We start from the raw sequence: 7,777 nt of genomic DNA on the forward strand, positions 1-7,777 counted from the left end.
TACCAGTTGGTGTAGGTTCCCCATATATGAAGCAGACTTTGGTTGGGGAAAACCCAGTTGGGCTAGCATTTCTAAGCTACTTTTAAAAAATTGTGTTATGTTTATCGACACAAGTTCAGGGGATGGTATAGAAGCCTGGGTGAGCTTGAAAGAGGAAGACATGGTTGAATTTGAACGTCACGAGGAACTTCTTGCATTGGCTACTTAAGATTTGATTTCTTTCTTTTCGATCTTTCTGATCCTGATCCTTTATGAATGGTTATGTTTGTGTTTGCTTAAGTCTGACTGTTGGTAAGTTGCTCTTGTCTAAATAAGTCTTAATATGTTATTGTATGTCTTTTATTTAGTTGGATTCTTGATTGGGACGGAGTGTTTGTAATGTGTTGTGTCTTTTTCTGGTGGTTTTGAGCTTTCTTACTTGCGTGAGGAAGCAAGAAATTACGTCTGTAATAATAATAAAGTAACACAAAATTGTGGCACGAACAAACATGTCAATTAACAGGTTCTTCTCGGAACGCAAAAAAAAACACGCATAAGCAACTTTTCACATGAAAAGATGGGCCCCACCTTTTTGGGATTAACAGAGGCCACTTTTTGGCCACCATTGAGAAAGATAAGAGTACACGGTTCATGTGTGTTTTTTTCCCACGGTGAAGAATTTTTGATTAAATACATACAAAATTTAGGATGGAAGAATTTCATCTTCCAACTCTGATGCCACCTCACCTCTTGTAATATATCACCCAAGCACAAGTATATGTAATTGTGGAGATTTCCTAGGCATTAATAGAAATAACGGTGAGCTTCATTTGGAATAAAGTTCTTCAAGTTTTGTGTTGAATGTCAATTGGGTTGATATTTTCATCCAGAGCGTTGGGTCTACAAAAATTCAGATTTACAGAATTAAATCATGGCCTCCACCTTTTTTCTTTCTTCTTTATTTTTCAACTCAAAACCCTAAAGCATGTTAAAGCAATCTAGATTTTATTTTCATACTCAGAATAATCTCGATTGCTTTAACATGCTTTAGGGTTTTGATTCTTGTAATCGTAGATTGTCCTTATCTTCATTTAGGTCTAGGAAGTTTTTCAGTACTTCTATATGAAACGCTGCAAAAAAACCATGTAAAAGAAAAACCCAAAAAACGGACAAAACTAACTAAGAAGAATCAAAAAATAGAGTCCTCCTGTTGGATATTACATCATTAAGACGGTAACCAGCGACGGAATAAATAGTAGTAGCCTAGTGGAAGGCACTAAATTTAGACTTAACGATGATAGCCTCTGCAATCTCTTCTTACCAGTAAAGATTCTTGCATTCCTTTGTTTGGTGGCACTAATTTTGGGTTTACTTTTCCCTGTTTGGTAGCTCTCTGCATTGCAAGTTTGTAATTGCCCTTCTTTCTTAATATAATTTTATTTATCGAGAAAAAAATTAAAAAAAAAAACACGTGAAAACTGTTTCTTCACATGAAGGTATGGATCCTTTAGGCCACTTTTGGGCCTCACCATTTTGCGAATTTTGTGAGAGAGCTGTTTTTATATAGTCTACATTCAAGTTTGTTAAGAATTTTTGTATTGAGATATTTCGGCACTAATTAGTATGTACGGATTAGGAGTTTTAAGAATGGACCATCAATTCCTATGTTGGGCACAAGTGTATCATCAAACTTCGAAAGGAACGTACGAATGATTAAATTATGAACTTAATTTTACAATTTATTAAAATAAGTTATTTTCAAAATTTCTAAATTACATATTTAATGAGTGGACGCCAGTTGTTGAGTTCCGGGGGTGACGGGCATATCTACCATTGGGATTTGAGAACAAGAACTTGCATCCACAAGGCTGTAGATGAAGGTTGCATGACCGGACATTCCCTTTCAACATCCCCGAATGGATCCTTGTTTGCCGCTGGTTCAGATAGCGGGATAGTGAATATTTACAATAAAAGCGAGTTCCTAGAGGGGAAGAGAAAACCTGTCAAAACTGTAGAGAATCTGACCACGAAAGTTTATTTCCTGAAGTTCAACCATGATTCACAGATATTGGCTATATGTTCTAGCATGCAGAAGAACAGCTTAAAACTTGTTCACATTCCGAGTTATACTGTTTTCTCGAACCGGCCTCCTGCAAATAGGCCCTTACATTTTCCTCGCTGTCTGGACTTTAGTCCTGGTGGAGGTTTCATGGCTGTTGGCATCGCAGCTGGGAAAGTATTCATATACAAGTTGCATCATTACCAACACGTGTAAAGTGATGGACCTGATTCTTGAGTTTTCCTCTTGGTATTTCTCCTTGTGAAATCGGGTAATCATTTATCCAGTTACTTGAAGTTAGGGATGATAGTTGCTGATAAAAGCGAAAAGGTAAGGATAGTTTTTTGATCTTCATCCATATGAAATGCTGGATAATTTTTTTACTTTATTTTTTCGTGTTTAATTTTCTCGTGTTTGTTTGAGAATTGTATCAGTAGTAACATAAATGGTTCTTCTCTTATGTACAATTTTCTTGGACAATCGTAGTTTTGTCAGAACATAAATTTTACCAGCTTAAAGCTCATTTTTGCTGTTCTGTTCTTAATGATAATCCCCAACTGCCCAATGAAAAATGGAAGTAATAAAATTTGGTTCAAAAGTTTGGGGACAAATCCCAACTCTGTAATGGCAAACCCTCTTCTAGTGCGCGTCTGGGGTTTACTTTCTAACCATCGAGGAGAATAAGCTACGCTTCACTTACACCTCTAGTTTCAATCATTCAATCATTTTCAAAAGGAAAAGGAAGAAAGGAATCCAGAAAAGGGTCTTTGACAAAAAAAAAAAAAAAAAAAAAAAAAAAACTTTAGGGTTTTACAGTGAGAGACGAGAAGAAGGATTACTTGGTAACGTCACTTCATTACCAAGCGAAGCCGATCGCACAAAAGATACCAATGATGATATCACAAAGTCACACTAAAAGCATGAAGAGTACGTGCGAGAAGTACCAATGTGACCGTGCAAGAACATCGCACACGTTAGATCCGAAAATATGGGTTTTATTAGCTGTACCCCACTACATGTTACGTGTCATCCACTATATAAACACCTATATAAAGAGAAAGGCAGGAGAGAGAAAGAGAGGAGACACACGTTTTGTAGAGGGAGAGACTTTATTTTCTTTATCATCTTCTTCCTCAAAAACTAGATCTAGAGCTCCAAATACTCATTAATGGAGATTCTAAATATTCTATTCATGTAATTACAACAATCACTAGTGAAGAATCATGGATGTAGATCACAATGATCGAACCATGTAAAAAATCCTTGTGTTTCTTTACATTTTTAGCACTCTTATCATCATACTTCTTCAAAATCTATATAAGAGTGCTAAAAATGAACTCCACCTTATGTTCTATCTCAGCTTTTTTTGAAGAAGGGCAAAGAGGTAAAATGCCCCAATTTCGATGATAATTTTGTGAAAATGCCCCGCCGTTAAAAATAAAGTCAAAATGCCCCGATCCGCATGACGTTGATAGTAACATACTTCTTCAGAATCTATATAAGTGATTACCTCAAGAATGTTTCCAGATCACCGAACATGGTCTTCGGCTTCAATGGCCACATCCAGACCGACTTGATGCTCCCACACCCAGTCTCAAGAATGCATCAGAATTTAGTGTCTTAATATCGATGAAGATCATGAAACCTGTATCTAGAGAAAATAAGTTAGAACTGTGGTATAAATCGAGACTGCTAAAGGTCAATTTTTAATTTACATTTCATGTACTTGTAATAGCTGAATCATAGTCATGCTATACTTTCATTTATTGTGGAATTTCAAGAATGTATAGTGATGCGATGTGTAATAAATAGGATGAAATGGTAGAGAGAGATAAAACCTGTGTAGATACGGCTTCTCCATCAGTGCCACTAATGTGAGTCCCAGCATATAAAAGCAAGCTTTGTGGTGAGCATCTGAAATGTCTCTGCCAAAACGGTAGTAAGAACCCTGAGTAAGAAATTACAAATGTTACCGACTCATTAACGAACTGTTAAAAGATATTGAAACACAAAACGTATGGCCAAGGTTACATGAGGACCGAGGTATCCTCCAATTTGCCAACCAAGAGGCCACTTCACATTTGGTAAGAAGCAAGGTGTATTCATGCTCAATACGGTACCTATTTTCTGATAACCATGAAAAGTAAATATCAATCACTTAGTTTAATTATAAGTTAAGCATATTATATAAATGTACTTTCACAAACCACATATTTGTTCACTGATAAGAGCCTAAGGGGAATTCTTCAAGTTGCAAATGTCAACCACATATCCTTAAGCTTGGAACTGGTTCGACTCGAGTATATCATAAGTTAAAAGAAAATTACCATGGGATTTCATCAAATTCTAATTAGTCAGATTCTAATTTTGGAGAATGCTATAGTCTAATTAATTAGCACGAACAAAATTTGTAGAAAGGGGGAAGGGATACTGTAATCAGCACGTACAAAATTTGGAATATAACTTTTACCTGTATGTTTAATAAAACAGTTTACATGTAAGAATTGGCCAAAGTATGAATTCGACTTATATAAATTGGCAATTCAAAGTTTAGCTACTACTGTGAGTTCATTCTTAATTCAAAATTATTGTTGAACTGAGCTTTGTGATAGCTTCCATGGCTGTTTCTATCACATTTCAAGTGTACCCTGCAAACATCAAAAATAAAGAGACAATATGAATGCTCGCTCTACTTAACCTGGTGGGGTTTTTAATCTAAAAGGCCTCGGTGCTATGTAAGGAGATGCCCAAGCTTATTAGGCACCATATGTACTTCCTTTTATTCCATGTGGGACTATCCTAACTATACATATGTGGTGTTTATCGAGCCACATACTCCAACAATCTCCATCTTGGCGAGATTAAACCACCTCACCAAACCAATCATACTCCACCATATGATCACTGTCCGTATGTGCTACCCATCGAACATGATTATTTTCTCTACGCACCCTGGAACCGTACTCCACCTTGAGTTAATGGGAAGGCTAGCACTAACTCCACCTTGAGCACAACCTTGCCCGCCTAGAACCCTGCTCCACCTGAGTTAATGGGGTGCGACACTAACTCCACATTGAGCGCCAGCTCTATTTTGGGCTTTGCCTGCTCCACCTTGAATCTGACTCCACCTGCGCTTTGTTAAGATCTTCACGGACCGTCGGACCCTATTTCTGGGCCCGCCCACATAACACCGATATTGTCCCCACTTGACCACCTGCAGGTGTGGAGCTTTAATCTAAAAGGACTCAGTGCTATGTATGGAGATGCCCAAGCTTATTAGACACCACATGGTGTTCCTCTTATTCCATATGAGACTATCCTAGATATACATATGTGGTGTTTATCGATCCATATACTCCAACAAAAGGATATGCTTTGGTGATCCATGAGTGCATGAATAAGACTACATATAAGTGATGGTGGCAAATGTCGAGTGAACGTCGAGTGATTTCTCTGGCTCTTATTGTTTTGTTTTTCTAACTAAAGTTGGATTAGTGTGAATCCAAATGCCTCTTAGAGCACTACAGATTAGACATTGAAACAATAACACAGTTCAATTAGGAATGATAACGACACCTGACAAACACCGAGTGAACGTCGAGTGATTTCTCTAGCTCTTATTGTTTTGTTTTTCTAACTAAAGTTGGATTAGTATGAATCCAAATGCCTCTTAGATCACTATAGATTATACATAGAAACACTAACACAGTTCAATTAGGACTGGTCATATGAATGATACCGACACCTGGCTGGTCTTTCTCGAGCCATATTTCATACATACAACATTTGGAGATGCGCAAAAACAATATAAGGAACCATGGAGCTACCTGCAACAAACAAATTTCCAGTAGAAAAAATCTTAAACATTTCTCTAGTATTTAAGCACAGTTGTCCAGCTGAAGTAATTAAAGAGAACGATGCCTACCTCAACTATGAGCAAGAAGCTTATTGCTGCCAAATCTGGAGAGGTTAAAAGATGCAGCAGAACTAAGAAAGATGCGATGTTAGTAAACGACCATGCTCTACCAACCCAGAGAAACAAAATCCATAGGGAAAGTTGCAGAAGCTCATTGGCTTACTTTCTAAAAATCAAAACCAACTTATTCTTTCTTGTGCTTGTTAGTATTGAAATAATCATCTCTCACCATTACATTCGCGAACCAACTGATAATAAAACAAAATCGAAACAATAATTAAGCAAAGCAAACAGAAAACCTTACTCAATGTCCACCAAAGAAAGAATGAACTCGTATATAAAATAAGCAGATCCCAATAAAATTATTCAACTTACTTTAAAACTTACCCATTTCAGGAAAATCATCATCAAGAGTTTAGACAGGTATCTCTGCCTCTGACTTACTAAGCTTATGATCCATTGTACATGATACCATCACCTTCGAAATTATGACTATAACCTACATGGAATTTATGTCCATGCTTAACTGCTGCACCATTTTCTTCACAGACCCATCTCCATATATCATTGGTCGAACCTTTCCTGTCATCCTATACAAATTGGCACAAATATGGAAACCCACAATTAACTTCTAAGCACAGTTGCAAGAAAAGTGATTTAGCTAGTCAGTTACTAAGAAGGAAAAGGGTCGACACCTCCATCCGAAACATCACGAAATTTCCCTCCAAACAAATCAAAACTAAGTAAAAAAAGTATACAATTTATATGCTCCACAATTTAAGGAAGGAAGTCAATCAAAATTTACCTCCTGTACCGCCGACTTAATTACATCTTTAATGGATAAAAAAGTTATTTTGAAAATTTCTAAAATTACATATTTAATGAGTGGCCGCCATTTCAATCATTGAAACATTCTTAGAAGATGTTATATAGTTGTTACACCATTTCTCGTCAAAGCAATTTTCAAGATGATTGAAACATATTATGACTTTCGTCACATGGTAAAGATAAACTTGGTTAAAGCGAAAAGCTTACCAACACATATTTCGAGATATAGATAGACGAGATATACTCGGCTCGAAATACCAAATGTGTATAATCCAAGTCTATATATATAGCATATGACTTCTTGTCTCAAAGAGTAGGAGATAGAGTAGATAAAATTTTGAGTGACAGATAAGTTCAAGTCTTCACATACCTTTTTGTCGAGAAGTTCCACCGGTTCCTTGAGTAGTTCTTCTACTTGTATGATGAATCGCCATGAAGTCCTTGAGCTCCACTACCCTTTCTATCATAGTCCGAGATTAGCTATAATAGACTAGAAATCAAGACTTATAGTTTTGATCACTAACAGTGACAAACATTCTTGAGATAACAATGTATGCGAGTTCGACCGAGCAATGCTCTAACAGATACATACAACATTGGAAGTCTATATGGATGATATGCTAGTAAAGAGTAAAGAAGCAGAGGATCATGTAGATAACTTGAAGGAAATATTCGAACAGATGTGAAAGTTCAATATAAAGGTAAACCCAGAAAAATGTGTTTTCGGAGTGTCGTCGGGAAATTTTTTGGGATACATAGTATCAAAGGAAAGAATTGAAGTTGATCCTGAAAATGTAAAAGTAGTGCGAGATATGCCACCTCCTGCGACGGTAAAAGATGTTCAGAAATTAAATGGTTTGATAGCTTCGTTGGGGATATTTATTTCACGTTCTTCTGATAAGTGCAAACACTTTTTCAATATATTAAATAAAGGAACAAAATTTGAATGGAAAGAGGAATGCGACAAAGCTCTACAACATATAAAAAATTACTTG

The sequence above is a fragment of the Papaver somniferum genome, chromosome 2, assembly GCF_003573695.1.
Source record: "Papaver somniferum cultivar HN1 chromosome 2, ASM357369v1, whole genome shotgun sequence".
Taxonomy (NCBI): domain Eukaryota; kingdom Viridiplantae; phylum Streptophyta; class Magnoliopsida; order Ranunculales; family Papaveraceae; genus Papaver; species Papaver somniferum.